Source organism: Cupressus sempervirens, chromosome 4, assembly GCF_028749045.1.
Source record: "Cupressus sempervirens isolate cs-2001-9-10 chromosome 4, ASM2874904v1, whole genome shotgun sequence".
In the NCBI taxonomy this organism is placed as follows: Eukaryota; Viridiplantae; Streptophyta; class Pinopsida; order Cupressales; family Cupressaceae; genus Cupressus; species Cupressus sempervirens.
In genome coordinates, this window is record NC_143121.1 from 471,664,381 (window position 1) to 471,682,238 (window position 17,858).

Consider the following 17,858-nt stretch of genomic DNA (forward strand, 5'->3'; position numbering starts at 1 on the left):
ATTGATAACCCTTCACACCATTAGGATAACCTACAAATATGCAAGGTCTACTCTATGGATTCAAGGCCTTGCATTTCTCTGTAGGAATGTGGGTCCATGTAGGAGAGCCAAAAACTTGAAAGTGCTTAACTGATGGTTTCCAACTGCTCCAAGCTTCAAAAGGAGTAACTCCCTTCAAGGCTCGGTGAGGAACACAGTTCTAGATATAACAAGCACAATTAATGGCCTCTACCCAATATTGTGGTGCAAGAGATCTAGAGTGAATCATACAATTTTCCATTTCCTTCAATGATCTATTCTTCCATTCTGCAACACCATTCTACTGAGGATTGTATAGAACTAAATGTTGTAAATCAATCCCCTCTGAAGTGCACAATCTTTCAAATCGATGGTTGACATACTCACCACCATTATTTGTGCACAAAACTTTGATGGCTTTCCTGGATTGCTTTTCTTAAAAAAATTTGAAGTCTTGAAAATGATCAAATACCTTTGACTTCTATTTGAAAAAGTACACCCAAGTATATCGAGAAAAGTCATCAATGAATGTGAGGACTAATCAAGCCCTACTAAAAGAAGGATGCTGAAATGGACCAGCCAAATCATTGTGAACTAATTTTATTATCTGTGAAGCTCTCCATGCCTTACTTTTGTCAAACTTTTCCTTAGGATGCTTACCAAGAATGCAATCTTGGCAAACACTACTTGAGAACTGAATCGAAGGCAACCTTTTGACCATGCTCTACTGATTGAGTTGATGCAAATAGTAGAAGTTAAGATGGCCAAACCGTTTATGCCATAATTTACTCACATCATTAGAGTGAGTTAGAAAGACAGTCGAAGGAGGATCAGGAACAAAGTGAGAAAATAGATAGAGTCATGACTGATGATCTACTCTCCCAACTTCAACTATAGAATCACTATGCTACTCACGTATCTCCACTGAATTAGTAGTGAACTCAATCCACTTGCCTAAACCTATGTGAGTGATCTAGTATACTGATAGGAGATTAGTTGATAATGAGGGTACACAAAGAACATTATGGAATGTTCCATCCCCCACATCAACAGAGCCTCTCCCACACACCTCAACATGAGTGTCATCACCCATCAAAATAGAAGGCATAGTACACAACTCTAAGGATGCAAGTTCTTCCTTAGATGAAGCCATGTTGTGCAAATCACCCGAATCAAGAACCAAAGTGGATGGTAAGGAAGCAACTGCAACAAGAGCCTTGCCCTTTCCTTTCCCCTTGCTTTTTTCTTTTTCCTTGTTAGACCCTTCATTAGAACTTTGTTTAATAGACTCAAGAACACTGATATTATTCTTCTCAAGAATGTATGTCAAGTGATCAATTTGTTTCTTCAAACATTTATGTTCATCATGATTAGGTCTTTTAAAATAGGCACATTTGACCTTTTTTTTCTTAGGCTTATCGCCTTTGGAAGATGGGGTATCAATAGTTGGCTTTGAAGCAACTGGTATCTAATCCTTCTTTTCCTCGCTATTATTTTGTTTCTCATCCTTACTATTATTGTTACTACTTTGTCCTTTTTGTTCTTTTGTGACTTGTTTGGCAGCCAAGACATGTGACTTAGAGGACTTAAGAATGCCCATCTGGATTAGCTTGTCTTGTTCTCGAGTGAGAATGATAGCAAAATCATCTAAAGATGGCATGGTGAATTGAGTACCAACTGCACCCTTAGTAGCATAGAAGGTAGAGACAAACATAGAATACTCTAAACTTAGCTTAGAGAGAATGCTAAGAATCAATTGTTCATCTTTCTTTTTAATTTCACATTGTTTTAACTGCAACCTTAGTGATTTCAATTTGGTAAAGAAATCCTAGATTGTTTTGAAATTGCCTAGACTTAAACTAATTAGTTCATTTTCCAACATATGACCCCTCATTGAGTCTTGTGTGCCAAATAATGTTTCTAGCTCTGTCCATATTTCATTTGGTGTATCCAAAGACTCAATGTGAAATAACAATTCAAGAGAAATAGACAAACACAACATTTCATAATGACTTAGGCTTATCTTCATCTTTATCAAGTTCAGTTTCAAGTCCCATAGTTATCCTATTTAATCTATCTTTTCTTAAGTGAATTGTCATGTGTGATTCTCACTCAAAGTAATTGTATGGAGTTAGGATGGGCATATTTGTTTGATCCATGATGAAGAAATGTAGAGAAGAAATGCTAAAAAGAAGAGAACCCAACCACAACAATGCCTCCCCCCCCTTTTTAATCAATCAAAGAACCCCCCCAAAGAAATATGATTTGGCACTTTATTTTAGTGCATTTACAACTACCACTAGCAAGAAATACTAAGTGGTTTTAATTTCAATGCATTACAAAAACCCTCATGAAGAGCATATGTTGAATGTGAAACTTGGGCATAATACTCAAGGAAACAAATAGCACCACTGTGATCTACTTGAAAAATCATGCACTTTCAAAAAAAGAATCACCTTGATATGAGGTTGTATGAGAAAGTTATGATCCTCCAAAATTTTCAAAATGAGAACTGTGCAAGGTCACCACCGAGAATCTGTAATTTTTGAAAAATTTATGCACGAAAATAAAAAATGACTACACTAGTGGATAGAGCACAAAAAAATAGCTAAGATCATAAGAAGAATTATTGAAATTGGAGTTTGTATGAGCAAGAATGAGGCATTTGAAAATTGCATTCAAAACTGTGACTGCCAACGGAGAGGGGTATGGTTGTATCTTTCTACGCTTGATTTTGCAAAATATAAAAATTTCATGCAAAAACTTAAAGATACCCAAATGGTTTTCTGGGGCTACGAACAAAACCCAGAAAGTGTTTCTCTTGTTGATGTACAGAAGATGTAGCTGTAGTGTAAATCAAATGCCTTTAACAACAAAAAATGGCTCCAACAACCAAAAAATGACCCCAACAACCAAAAGACGTCATGAAAAGATTGAATTAGCTGCCTAAGTCAATAAATGGCATGCTAGAATCTGCAATACTAATTGAAAACATCAAATATGCAAGTTGGTTGTTAGATTTGAGATTGAAACCCCAGTTTTTCAACTTGTATGACAATCTTTGATCTTGGTGAAATGAAAGCCAAATCTGACTTTCTCAAGCCTCTTGGATGTGTTAGAACAAAAAAAAATGTTGCTAGTAAAACTAGAAATGAATAAGATTTATTAGCCCCCCGAAATCTCTCAAATAAGGAAACTAAAATCTACTCTTGCACATAGAAAAGCTCTGATACCATGTTAGAATATGAAAAGATTATTAACCCATAAAACTAGTCCAAAGAATAAATATCTAAACTCTAAATGTAAATGATACAAAATTAAAATAACAACACAGAGTTAGTCTCCAAGAGAGTAATGTAAATGCTAGAAGCAAAATAGCATTAAGAGGATAAGAGATGCAAATACAAGCTAGGTAGCATGCTTATATAGGCTATGAAGAGGGAGGATGTGGCAACATCGACTAATGAGGAGCAACCATCTATCGAACTAAAGATAGCAAAGTATCTTCCCAAGATAGCTAATGGATGCTCAAATGTAGGAAGGTGACACCTCGCAACCATTCACTTAATAAGACATGCTTTATTAACCTAAGCAAGATTATTAAAAATGTAAGAAAAACCTAGCAATATAGGGAAAAATAAATAACCTACTAGGAAATAAAAAACTACACTAACATTATTAACTTCTATTGGGATAGGAAGCTTTCAGATCGGGTAATTGAAGAGTTTGTGGTTACAGTTAAGGAGTGCAACAAGCTAGTGAAAATTGGTAATTCATACCTTAGCCCTAGTTCCATTTCTCGCCCTTGGAGGTTTGTCATGTTTGTGGTGATTGAATATCTTATTATAGATGGTCACTTTACTAAGATATATGGACACCACTTTATGTTGGCTAACCATTTTAGGCATAGGGGTAGGCTTAATTTACCCTTCTACCTCAGGCAATCATTGGGTAAAACTATTTTAGCCATTCAAAATGATCCTAAGGATGATCATGCTTGTCATGAGAGTTTAATGGTTCTAGTTATGAAACTTTTGAAATCCAAAAAAGTGGATAGACCCCATTAGAACAAGAAATCTTTACATTGTGAGACAGAGGGAAGTGAACCAGAGGAGGATTTTGATGAGGATATTGAGGTTGAGGTTAAGAAGAGGAAGAAATGTGATCCAGGGAGCTCGTCTAGGAAGAAAAGGAAGAACAAGGAGATTGATTCTAAACAAGACATTAATTCTGAAGAGGACCAGGCAAGGTTTCCAGAAACAAGGGGAAGAATGTTGAAAGGGATTTTGTTCCCTCTAATGATGAACTCCTAATTAAGAGGATGGAGAGAAAAAGGAAAAAAGTTCTTGCTCAGGATTTGGATGTTGATAAAGGGTTTAAGGAGGCTGAGGTGGATAAGAACAAATAGGGAGGGCATGAGGATTACCCTATGCATAATAGGTATGAGGAATACCAGGGGTTTTTGAAGGGCATCTTTGGTAACCCAGGGCTTATAATAAAGGATATTGGCAATGTGAAGTAGTAGATGTAGGACATCTCAAGAGAATTTGATCGGCTTAGCAGGACGGCTAGGGGGGAGAGAACTCTAGGTTAGCATATTGACAAACTATCTAAGGTTATTGGCAATGTTGAAGAGGTAAATAATTTGATGAAACACGTTCCGCCACTTGAAGCTAAGAACAAAAATTTGGATCAGTTGAGCAAAGACCTTCAAAATAGATTGGATGATCTGGACAATATAGTGAGTAACTTGGAGAAAATGGTTAAGAAATTGGTTGATTAGAACTACACTATCTTGAAGACAATGGTTGACAACTTTAACACCCTGTTGAACAAGCTTGAACAAGGTAAAGGCCAAGTCTATAAGGATATGAAAGAGGACCAGGGTCCTAGCAAGCATACAAGGGCCAACTCCAAGAAAAGCAAGGGTGTGAAAGCAAAAAAGCTAGATGATATGAAAGCCTCTATAGAAAACATAAACATCCTGGTAGACCAAACAATGGATCTTCTGAAGACTTTGTTGCTGTCTCAGGGCTTTCTTTTTGCTTTCCTTTTGCTATCTTTTTATGCATAGTTGTATCATGGCCTCTTGTTTTTAGTTGTTTAGTCTACACCTTTTTAGTTTTTGAGGCTTTTTTCTTTTGATCTTCCCTACTCTTGTTTCTATGATACTTTGTACAAAGTTTCGAGTCCTTTAAAACATTCTTTTATGTAATCACAATAGTTGGGATTTAACTTTAGATTTGTCATTAGAACCATGTGATTATCATGAATTTTCTAAATAAAGAGATTTGAAATTTAAATAGATATATTAGCCAAACTATCTATGTAAACATTTTTGTTACTTTAATGCTAAACACATCCTTATGACCCAAGCTAAATAAGAGAAATTGATAGAATTAAATCATATGTTTGAAAACTATGTGTTTTCTTATATTCTATTTATAGTCTTGTGATGTTTTTTCTGTGATGGTTTTCCTTGTGGATTGTTTAGTTGGCCAAGTTGGCATGTGCACTAGAGGCATTTTTGAGATTTCTTTTATGATTATTTGACTTGATGTCATGATGTACTTTAGGATTTGAATTGAGATTTATGTTTTATGAGCTTTATGCTATTGATCATTTATGAGAACTTGGGTTTTGAGAACCAATGTTATTTTTGGGTTGCCTATTAAGGAACTGAATTTGATCAATATTACTTTGTGGTATGAGATACATTTTTAGTTTGTGAGTTTTAGGAAGGTAGTCTAGGTGCATGTCTATGGGAGTGGCTTGCAATGGGGGTCAGGGTCCAAAGTGATTGCCAAGGTAACTCATTATAAGTTGTGTAACAATTGATAATATAGTAATTAAAATATCTTGCCTAGCCCTTTTCCTTAAGATACACAAAAAAGATAAGTTAGAAATGTTTGCCTCATCCATGCCTTGAGTGCTTGTACAAGCTAATGATGGGAATGGGATGATACCTAGTGAGAGATATGACTAGTTTTCCTTATCTTCACGAAAGGGTATTCTGGTTTTGCATAGAATCACTAGGGGGTTGGGGTCTTGAGAGACTTCCATGGTAACCTTAGAGTTGGCTCATGTGATGACACTCCATAGTATGTAGCTTGAGTCTCCATGATTTTTTAAAATATTTTCCTGTAGTGGTGTACTTGTTGGATATTACTTTTGATGGTGTATTTATTGTGAATTATTAGTCATTGATTGGATGCCATTTATTGTTGACAATTAAGTTTTATTGGTGAGCGTTAGTTATTTATTGGTGGCATACTTATTATTAGATGTCCTTATTGTTGGTGATTTACTTTTATTGACGATAGTTGTTATATGTTGGTTATTGTGCTTGTGACACCTGAAATTGATTTGGAGATGGTTGTATCTTTTTGGTTTTGATAGTTGTTTTGTACTTGGGATTTGTATGTTTATTTGGTATATGGTGTTGGTATTGGGATGAGTGTCCATTAGATTTTGATTATCTCTTCTTCTTGCATAGTTTGTGTTATGCTTGAGGTAGTTTTGGATATCACAATTCCTTGCCTAGGATTATTTTATAATTTGATTAATTATGTGTGGATTGCACATTATCTCTCCTACATAGTGGGATTGGTAGCCTGACTAGGTAACCATGTGGTCGGGAGTTAGTGTATTCTTACCATTCCCCCCCCCCCCCCCCCTCACATCACCAGCTATTGGATGTTCGTTGCAAGAGATGTACCTTTATCATTATTATTCAAATCTCATAGTATTCTATTTAGTTTATGTATATATGTTAACATGTATCTTGTATTCTAATGTATCTATTTTTATACTCTGTGACATGTGCAATGGATGTATTTTCATTGTATCAGCTGTACTTACACATTTTCTTATGAGATGATGTATCAATTATTTGTTTATGATCATGATACATTGTACTAAAGACAAAAACTAATAATTATAAACTTCTTAAGCATGACTCAACACAAAGAAACCCTTCGAGAATGAAATATGTATTGTAATTGCATTTGTGTAAATGTTGTGTATGTGTATATTACTTCTGTGCTGTTACTTTGATGTTGTTTAAACTTTAAAAATAAAATAGTTTCATAAACTTTGTAACATATTATATTTATTTCTTTTGGGTTCCCGAGCGGGGTGTTACACTAATAAAGATATGTTCAATTGTCTCTCCCCCATTAAACTAGAGGATGTTTTTCATGTACTCTCTCCCTCATTGACATTAATGATAAAGGGCTCATTATGTCAATTTACTGCTTCAATTTATAACCAGCTAGAGTGTCCAAAGACACTACTAATACCAAATACGAAGAGTCTGTAATGAATCAGCTCATCATAGATGCTCCCCCATATGGGAAGCATCAACATTTAGTCCAATCTAACAATAGTGTTGTGTGCCACTGGACTGATGCACTCTTTACATCATCTACCCAGAAGTAGGTAGAGACATAACCCCAAGCATACCTCTTAAGTACTCAAAAGTATCTTTAGGTAAGGGCTTCATAAAGATATCTACAATTTGATCTTTAGTGCTCACATATTCCAATCTAATCTCTTTTTTTGTTGCCTTCTCTCTCAAGACATGATACTTAATAGATATATTCTTAGTCTTAGAATGCAACACAGAATTCTTAGACATACTAATTGTACTTGTGTTATCACAATATATGATAATAGGTTCTGTAAACTCAATCGCAATATATTTTAGCATATGTTTCATCCACATTTAACTTGATTACAATTATTTGCTACTATTACATACTCTGCCTTAGTTGTACTCTGTGAAATACAATCTTGTTTCTTTATCAGCCAAGAAACCAATCTTTCTCCAAGAAAAAATGCTCCACCACTGGTGCTCTTTCTGTCATCCATACTACTTGCCCAATCCACATCAGTATATGCACATAGAGTGAAATCACTTGATGTATCATACCATATTCCGTAATCAAATGTTCCTTTCAAATATGTCATGAGCCCAAATTAAAAGGATATATGAATAACATATTATATAATGGTAATAATTAAGAATAATAATATTAAAGTAAAATATATTATAATCTATTATATAATAGTGATATATTTGACAATATAAAAATAAAACAATATATAAGATTATAGCATAATTGTAATGTAAAATATTACAATTATAATATTAATGAGTTAAATAAATTAAATAACAAATAAATATTTTGATTATAATTGATAACTAAATATAATTGTTAAATATACTATATATAGTTATAGTATATCAAATTGATATAATAATTGTATGGAAATAAATAAATAAAATAAATTCATTAAGTATGATATAAGATTATATATATTACCATAATATAACGTAATCTTTATATATATCAACATATTGTTATAATAATGATGTTCTATTAATATAATATAAAATAGTAATGTATCCAATACTATGATGTATACTTATTTAAAAAAAGAATAAATAATACATATAATCATTTACTTATATAGACCATAATGGTGTTCTCACAATCTAATAATCATTATTAAGTTAATAACAAATAACTATCGAATAATCATATAGTATTCTCTATTGGGCTAACAATCAACTCAAAATAACAAAATAACGTAAACAATAAATGTGATAAAACAAAGCGTAACAAGTGATAACACAAAACCTAATTATATTTCCTAAAAATTTGTGTCTCTTCCATGTAAGGGCATGACCCACATACTGTGCATTATATGTATAATGAATTGTGAGGTTGACAAGGGGGGGAGGATGGAGAGAATGTACATAGAATAAACATTGGGAATCATAGTGAGTCACATAGAGATAACTTGTATTCAAAATAATATGGTCCAGAATTGTAACAGTTGATGGAAACAAAGCATAAGAAAATACCATCATTGCATCCCAACTTACAATATTTTCAAATTCAATCACACTACATGGCTACATAGGCCACTCAAGGAAGGCTTTCAAGTGGAGGCAACAAAAATAAGATGGTATTAAGAATATAGAAGAACATCAATGGTATCCTTAACCACCAACCCTCCAGTCAAGAACAACGATATCACTGATTGCAGTAAAATATGAAACCTCATAATACTGCTGGGCAACAAAGGCAGAGAGAAAAAGTAATGGATTACATTAGCAAAGGAAGACGTAAGACTCGGATAGTCAATCTCTAGTTAGCACTATCAATATACACACACATATTAATCAGAAGGCATTCTTAGCTATTAGAACAGGTCTCAGGATATTACGTCTACAAAATTATACAAGTCTGTTCCAGAGACTATTGGTGTAGGAAAACCAATGAGCAAGAGGAGGACAATGAACATAAACAAAAAGAATAGCCAACAAATGGCGATCACAATTCTCAGCCATAGTAGGTACAAATTAACATGCATACTTAACTGGCAATATGGAAATGATTAAAACTTGAAAAGAAGGAAAGAAAAAGCCGTAAATAAATTAATGATCTAAAGAGGGTCATTACAAATGGTATCAGAGCCTAGTTTCTGCCAACCTGTGAAGGAAATTTCAGAAATACCTTGAACAGTTTTACAGATTGATAATTTCTACAAACATGTAATAATAACAATAATGGTGAAATAGATGTAAATTGATGTCAGGGACAAATATATATGAAGCTTGATGTAACTTGGTTGAAAACTATTTCTAAGTTGAACAATATATATTATGCCTCTAAATAAAAGTCATTGAGAATGACATCATATGAATGAAGTGTTACATAACCAAGAAATGATGCTCAGAATGTATAGAGATATTTGCTTGTAGTGAAGGTATGAGACGGGTGTATAATGTTATCTGTCAAATTAGAGTTTCTATAGAAAGTGGTCACTTGATGAAGTTTGAAATCATTAAAACACAATATCTGTGTTATGATATTAATGCGAAGACATTGGGGGGCAAAGAGGAAACCAATGAAGGAGTATTTGAACATCAATCTGATATATATATGATCATCACTGATTGAAAAGATATATGGAAAAAGTTAGAAGATAACATACCAATAAAGGTTGAACAACCATTATCTTATTACAAGGAGGAGTCGAACCATACCATACCCGATAGGAATATTGTGGAATGATGAACACCAATATACTAACATATATATGACACTAGGTCAAAGGTTCGGAGCATATCAAAGTCGCATCATGATATACTATGTAGAGAGTTATTATCATTGTCCTTAATAAGAAAAATAACATTGAAGCCAACACCAATAAGATCACCAAGGAACATAAATGGTGAAAGTTATAGTCATTGATGGAAATGAAAACTACGAATAGGAAAGTTCGTAATTTAAGATGGCAATTACATACAAAAGAGTTTTATAGTAGTATATTGAATATAGAGTACTCTTGTGAAAGAGAGTGTTAGTGCATAGATGGCATCAAGTTTTAAAATGGATTATTTGTTAGGAGCTAGAGTCTAACGTAAAATTCAATATTTATTTACCAATTGTTGCATATAAATATTTAAAAAGCTCATGTTGCTGACAAGGAAATGTTTAAAGTATAGATCAGCTGTAACAAGCACCTCAGTTAGCATATTAATAGTAGTAATATGGAAGGAGCCATGTAAGAAACTTTTCAGTCCAAGAAATGGTCAGCTAGAGATAAAATTTTCTTCCAGACATGATTAGCATCATTTGAAATAAGATACTGCATATACAATTGAAATAATATCAGTGAAGGAAATAATTTACGGTAGAAACTCAAGAAGGAAGAAGACCATTATAAAAGGAGATACAACTCTCCCTTTTAGTGTCTAAAGAAAGAAAGAACTGCGACTTTATTTATATGTCAATGGTTATAGTGAGCAGAATCTGCAACTATATTATGAGGAGGAAACAGGATGAAAATGATCAGTGATGCATTGAAGTAAACTTTGTACAACATCAGGAGTAGCTTGATGTAATCAGAAAATAAATATCTATGCCTAGTCGATATAGAAGTTAGAACTCCAACAATGGTACAGTTTGCAGAACTTTCAAAGTGAACGTGACAGAAGTTCAGATGCCAAAAATTGGGTTCAAATATGCCTTGGACTTCTGCAGTTATTCAATTTTAGTTTACAAAAGGTTAGATGTGGGTCATAGCACTATTCTGGAAAGAAACCCCAATCGCAAGGCAAGTTACATGAGCATACAAGCTCAAGTACACAGGACGGGACCTCGTCAATCAGCAGAGTACCAAAGTACTAATCATTACATATAAGGTAAAGTCCAGATAGTTCCACAACTGTGACTGCAAATGTTGAATATCCATATGGTGTACAAATGCACATAGGGGTTGCAAGGGATGAAAGGTAGCAGTGTAGATTGTGATTGATCTATGCATCGCCTTTCAAGCTTGTCCCAAGGTAGGTGTAACATTTTAATCTGTGTTATTGTGAATGTTGATCAAACACTAACAAATGATGATGTTTTGTTCATTATGCCCTAACTCTCCACAAAATATTTTGCAAACCAGTTGAATTCATGTTTGTGGTGGTGTTGTAGATCATTAAGGTCTATCAAATAGAATAGTTGATAAGACAATAGACAAATGTTTGAAGGGTTTTTTGAACTTGGATATAAAACTGTGACTTATTCCTAGATTTGTCATCTCTGATAAAAAAGTGCGATGGAATATCAGTTAATGGAAGTTGTTACTAAACAAGACTCTTTATGTTTCAATGAGTATCAATCCATTAGAAATGCTTGGGGATTTGTCCATGAGATGTTGAGCTTTCATTATAGGAGTCAGTGGGAAGTTTGTCCTTGAGTTGTGATCAGTCATGGGTGATGTAAGAAGTCTATGTTCCCTTGGAGAGCTTAGAAGTGCAAGGGTTTTTGTAAGCCTTTAAGTAACAAATGAATAGATGTTTTCAAGTTGAAAAGTCATTATTCTTGTTAGATACCTCATTTCTAAGATCAAGAAACCTTCAATAGAGTCTGGGTTAGTTAGTGCCCTTGAGTTAGTATTGATGTGGAAGAGTTTTTATATGAAACCTAAACTATAAGTGGGGAAAAGATTTAGTATCATAACATTATTATATCAAATTAAGTAGGTACATGTATAATATATAAATCTATGTTTTCATAAGGATCATGATGACATTAGGAACACATTATAGTACATAGGGGTCTATTTCTCATCCACATTAATATATCTTAAGATAGGGAGTTGGTGGAGGGAGAGGCAGAGTAAATTCGAGCACCTGACGGATATCCTCCAGGGAACCGCTTGTAGCTTGTTTCATGCACCCTCTACACCATCAATCTACCATCTCAAGATGATCATATTAAGGAGAGAGAAAGATTCCTATTCATTAGATTAACACTCATTTTCTCATCCACATTATGATCTCTTAAGATAGGGAGTTGGTGGAGGGAGAGGCGGAGTAAATTCGAGCACCTGATGGATATCCTCTAGGGAACCGCTTGTAGTTTGTTTCACGTGCTCTCTGCACCGTCAATCTACCATCTCAAGATGATCATAATAAGAAGGGAGAAAGATTCCTATGCCAAATAATTATGTTCATCCACATTATGATCTCTTAATATAGGGAGTTGGTGGAGAGAGAGGCGGAGTAAATTCGAGCACCTGACGGATATCCTCTAAGGAACCGCTTGTAGCTTGTTTCACGCACCCTCTGCACCATCAATCTACCATCCTGAGATGATCATAACCAGGAGAGAGAAGGTTGTCTCATACTATAAGAAAAAATCTTTTGAATGAACTAAGTAAATTAAATTTAACATTGTCTCATCCACATTATGATATCCTAAGGTAGGGAGTTGGTGGAGGGAGAGGCGGAGTAAATTCGGGCACATGATAGATATCCTCCAAGGAATCACTTGTAGCCTGTTTCATGCGCCCTTTGCATCGTAAATCTACCATCTTATGATGATCGTAATGAGGAGAGAGAAATATTCCTTCCAAATAATTATATAAATGAGGAAAGGACAAGACTCATCTTTCTTTGGAGCTATTATATACTAATAATTATTTGTGTTTGTAGGATCCATGACCAAAAGGAGTATTGGGGAAGTATATTTTTCATTCCTTTTACTCTACTTCATTGTAAAAATCAACAAAGAGTGTATGATGTGTCTGCATCGTGTATGCTTCGTGTCTTCATGCATTAATGTGTCTTCTTCGTGTATTCTTCGTGTCTACTTTGTGTCTTCATGCACTAATGTTTATACATTGTATATATTCATATTTCATAATTTTGTGAGTATAGTTATTATTTTAATAATCCAAAGTAAAATGATCAAGGCACAAGCTATTGATTTTTAGTTAAGTGGAATTTAGGAAATTGCTTGCGGGCAAGCAATTTGAGGAAGGGCGGACTTTTCATGAGCCCAAATTAAAAGGATATATGAATAACATATTATATAATGGTAATAATTAAGAATAATAATATTAAAGTAAAATATATTATAATCTATTATATAATAGTGATATATTTGACAATATAAAAATAAAACAATATATAAGATTATAGCATAATTGTAATGTAAAATATTACAATTATAATATTAATGAGTTACATAAATTAAATAACAAATAAATATTTTGATTATAATTGATAACTAAATATAATTGTTAAATATACTATATATAGTTATAGTATGTCAAATTGATATAATAATTGTATGGAAATAAATAAAAAAAATAAATTCATTAATTATGATATAAGATTATATATATTACCATAATATAACGTAATCTTTATATATATCAACATATTGTTATAATAATGATGTTCTATTAATATAATATAAAATAGTAATGTATCCAATACTATGATGTATACTTATTTTAAAAAAGAATAAATAATACATATAATCATTTACTTAGATAGACCATAATGGTGTTCTCACAATCTAATAATCATTATTAAGTTAATAACAAATAACTATCGAATAATCATATAGTAGTCTCTATTGGGCTAACAATGGACTCAAAATAACAAAATAACGTAAACAATAAATGTGATAAAACAAAGCGTAACAAGTGATAACACAAAACCTAATTATATTTCCTAAAAAGTTGTGTCTCTTCCATGTAAGGGCATGACCCACATACTGTGCATTATATGTATAATGAATTATGAGGTTGACAAGGGGGGGAGGATGGAGAGAATGTACAAAGAATAAGCATTGGGAGTCATAGTGAGTGACACAGAGATAACCTGTATTCAAAATAATATGGTCCAAAATTGTAACAGTTGATGGAAACAAAGCATAAGAAAATACCATCATTGCATCCCGACTTACAATATTTTCAAATTCAATCACACTACATGGCTACATAGGCCGCTCAAGGAAGGCTTTCAAGTGGAGGCAACAAAAATAAGATGGTATTAAGAATATAGAAGAACATCAATGGTATCCTTAACTGCCAGCCCTCCAGTCAAGAACAAAAATATCACTGATTGCAATAAAATATGAAACCTCATAATACTGCTGGGTAGCAAAGGCAGAGAGAAAAAGTAATGGATTACATTAGTAGAGGAAGACGTAAGACTCAGATAGTCAGTCTCTAGTTAGCACTATCAATATACACACACATATTAATCAGAAGGCGTTCTCAGCTATTAGAACAGGTCTTAGGATATTACGTCTACAAAATTATACAAGTCTGTTCCAGAGACTATTGGTGTAGGAAAACCAATGAGCAAGAGGAGGACAATGAACATATACAAAAAGAATAGCCAACAAATGGCGATCACAATTCTTAGCCATAGTAGGTACAAATTAACATGCATACTTAACTGGCAATATGGAAATGTTTAAAACTTGAAAAGAAGGAAAGAAAAAGCCGTAAATAAATTAATGATCTAAAGAGGGTCATTACAAAATATTTGAATATCCTCTTTACTGTTGCATAATGATACTCCTTAGGATCAACTTGAAATCTAGCTACAATCCCAACCGTGTTTCCTACATCTGGTCTGGTGTGAGTCAAATACTACAAACCTCCAGTCATGGATATGTACTTCTTCTACTCAATTATAGGTGTCTCATCCTTGCTAGATAACTTGTGACCGATTATCATAGGTGTATGAACAAGCTTACAAATTTCCAATCCAAATCTCTTCAACAAATCTTTCAAGTACTTAGCTTGTGAAATGGAAATGCCATCACTATTCTGCACAATATGCAACCCTAGGAAAAACTTCATTTCTCCTATCATGCTCATCTCAAACTCATTCTTCATTTCTTTAGCAAAATTATCACTTGCTTCATTATTACCTCCAAATATTATGTCATAACAAATATTACTATTATCAACAAACCATTCTCAATTTCTCTCAAATACAAGTTACTATCTATCATACCTTTAACAAATCCAAGTTTTTAAAATATTTATCCAAATACCCTCTGAGAAGACATTACTGTTAGCCATTTTTTTGCCCTCCTACCAAAATTTGAGTTTTGCCTATCAAGCATGACCAACGGTCATATCTGTTCAAATATTCAAATAATTCAAATGACATAAGGATATATTTAAAACTTTGGCTTATCCCTTGTTTTCCTAAGTTCAAGTTTTTCATGCTTTATCCCTTTGGAGTTCTTAGTCATGACCATGCAATTATCTTTCATCACCTAGTCACCGCAGTTTGTGACTTAACCATTTACAAAGCCACAAAGGCATGAGGTAGTTATCTTTGTGGTTGGTGCAGGGTCACCGTTTAAAGCGTTAATACCCAGTTAATGGTTGTGACTATGCAATCACGATTTGTTGTTGGCTTCATCATAGGTTCGCAGAAGGTTAAGCTTAACTTAGAGTCAAGGCTGCAAAGCTGCAAATTGATCTTGTGTACATGTTTGTAGGTTTAAAAGCCAAAATTAGAGTTAAGGTCATGAACATGTAGACACATGTCATGGTGTGCTAGGTCATTTCCAGTCCTGTTGATCACATCGTTGCAAGGGTCAATTTTGAGGGAGTTGCGAATCGAGTGAAAGTAGACCAGCTGGATCGATTCAACTCCATCAATGAGTTTCAAAGGGAGTTGCTAATCAAGTGAGAGCAGACCAGTTGGATCGATTCAACTCCATCAATGAGTTTCAAAAGTTTAAGTTGCGATAATGCAACAGTCAACAACCTAGTCAATCTAATGCAGTCACCAAGTCGCAACAGTTAAGGAAAAATAATGAAGGTAAGCTGCAAAGCAGTGATTGACATAAAACACGAAGATTTCATGACTTTGTAAGGACAAACAGTTGATAAGGATTCTTAGTTGCAAAGTTGCGAATAGATATGCAAGCACAGGTCAACATAAGGAAAGATGATTGGCAAGGTGGTGAAACATTTTGAGGGCATTGGGCCATGTGGCAAGTTAGATGGATTGACTTTAGTTGAAAATCAATTTGGTTGATCTGGCATGATAATAATACTATCCAATGTAGTTCTTTAATGGTGAATCGATCTTTTGATCACCTACAACCACTTTTCTATGATCTCCATGCCTAGTAAATGTAAAGGACATGCCTCTTGTCACTTGATTGTCCATCTACCAGGTTAGAACGATAATGGCCACCGTTTCTGTCTTCTTAAAGTTTTATCTAGTGAGTGATATGATTTTCCTACATATGGATGTGTACCATGATTAGATCTTTCCCAGATTTGTAGTGATTTTTCTCTACAACCTTAAATGCAATTGTTGTGATTTACCTTAGGGTAGAAGCTATCTAAGTTATGCTTGCACTATAAAAGTAGATTTTGTAACCCTTCTTAGGGTCGGTCATTTTTTCTCTGATTTTGTAACAACAATATTCTATACTCTACTATTGTAATTTTCTTTTGTTTATGAGTGAATGTAATCTTCTGTTTTACCTCATTCTCCCATCAATATTAGTGCAAAATCTTATTGCCGCTGTTGGTGTTTTGTTTTCATTCTTCAATTTGCATAACAATATCTACTCTTGTCTTTGAATGTTACAGAGTGAAGCTCCTTCCTTGAGGCATTTCATTTGGTTTCTGATCTATATGTAACTGTTGGATTAAGACAAAGGTGGAATCCATGTATTTTGAGGTTATATTGATAAAAAGTGCATTGTTAGGCAAATATATGACTAAACAAAATATTTTGGTGTATCACCTCCTTTAGATTAGATTAGGTAGTTTTCTTTAATGCATTCCTTCTCCCTTTTCCTCTCAAGTGGTAGTTAGGTGCACCTTGATAGTAAGGAAACCAACCTTCTCTGAAGATTTAATCTCAAGTCACAAAGTCCCACACTTTCGAGATTATTTCCATGTTACATGAGGTTGCCTTTAGGCAAAGGTGCAAGCTTTTGTGTTAAAAATTACTCACAATGAGGGTTCTTTGGCAATTTCCAAAGGACGAGTCTGGACTGTAGCCTTTAGCAATGAAACAGGTTGCAACCAAGGTAGAGGTTGCTTGAGAGCCTACAAAACTGAGTGAGGGGGAGGTTAAGAGGGCCGAGTAATCACCAAATCATGGGGCATGGGTTTCCTAGCAAAATCTTATTAGCTCTAGTCACCACAGGGGAAATGATAGTAGGAGTAATGCATAATTTATCTAGTTGAGTAACTCTCCTGTTATGGCCTTCAAAACTATGCCATCCAAAAGCCTCAAACCTACCATCCTAATTAGATAGGTTGGGAGAGATGTTAATTGTTCTCCTTTTGGAATTAAAAAAACCACCCATCTAAGCAAGTTGTTGAATAAGGTCTGGCAACCAAGAGCCATTTGAATCCTTTCTAGGATCATATTACCTGACCATTAGGGGGGAAAAGAATTTCCAGTGGGAATCCCACTTGATGTCTCTTGGAAGCCCTCCTTGTTACAGATCTACTTTCTATGACCAATGAGGCCA